Raw genomic sequence first — 1,141 nt, 5'->3', positions numbered from 1 at the left:
GGAAGGAAGGAAGGAAGGGGAAGGAGAGGAAGGAAGGAAGGAAGGAAAGAAGGAAGGAAAGAAGGAAGGAAGGACCTCCAATTGGGGGAAAGAAACTCAGGATCCAAATATAAAGCAAAATAAAATGGAAATGTTTCTGAGTCATTAACAGAGTATTCAAAAAAAGGAGAGAGAAATTCTACTCAATCTACATGTTAGAAATCTTTTCTCTGGAGTGGGTATTATTCCCAAGAAGACAATATAATCCTGATATCCACTATGGCTCTGTAGACTAAAAATTTCACATAGTTACGTTAGGGTGAATTGTTTTTTCAAGTTTTAGAATGAATCTATAGGAAAAGTTAACAAGCCCTCATTTGGGTTGTGGAACACCATGATTGCGTTTTCAGTCTTGATCTCATACAAGTGATGTTAAGCTGACAGGTGGGAGAATGGAGGCAGGGAGGCAGGAAGGAGAAGAAGCGGTGAAAAGGCCAACATGAGTAAAAGACTCCACTTCGATGGCGTGAAGTCAGGCATCTGCTAATGTTTATTTAAGAAGCTTCAGAAGTTTAAATATACTATTTAAAGTGGTAAGCATTGGGGCATCTGGATGGCTCAGTCGGTTAAGCATCAGACTTCGGCTCAGGTCATGATCTCACGGTGGGTGAGTTCAAACCCTGCGTCGGGTGAGCACCAGGCCTGCCTTGCGTGAGCCCTGCTTCTCTCTCTGTGCCCCTTGTGGGATTCTCTCTCTCTTTCCCCATCTCTCTCTCTCACTGCCCTTCACTCGCTTGTGCCCTCTCTCTCAAAATAATAACAGAATAGAATAGAATAGAATAGAATAGAATAGAATAGAATAAAACTGTGAGCATCACCGCAGGGAAAAAAATCCAAATCATAAATATAAAAATTCAGGACTGAAGAGGTTCTTGCTGTATTCTACGTAGCGTAAATACCGTGACCCTGAGAGTAGGGTAAGTTCCTCTTTTATGTTATCAGTCAGTATATATGCTTTACAAACAATAAATTATGAAACACTGCCATAAGCATGTTATCTGGAAGCGAGAGAAATACAGAAGGACTCGAAAGTTCTAGCTTCTGTGGCTGAGAATGGGGATCAGAAGGAGAAGGCGGTTACTTTTTTGCTAAAGAACTTCTG

Source organism: Panthera uncia, chromosome E3 (genome assembly GCF_023721935.1).
Source record: "Panthera uncia isolate 11264 chromosome E3, Puncia_PCG_1.0, whole genome shotgun sequence".
In the NCBI taxonomy this organism is placed as follows: Eukaryota; Metazoa; Chordata; class Mammalia; order Carnivora; family Felidae; genus Panthera; species Panthera uncia.
The sequence above is the reverse complement of the archived record's forward strand: the minus strand, read 5'-3'. Positions refer to the sequence as shown.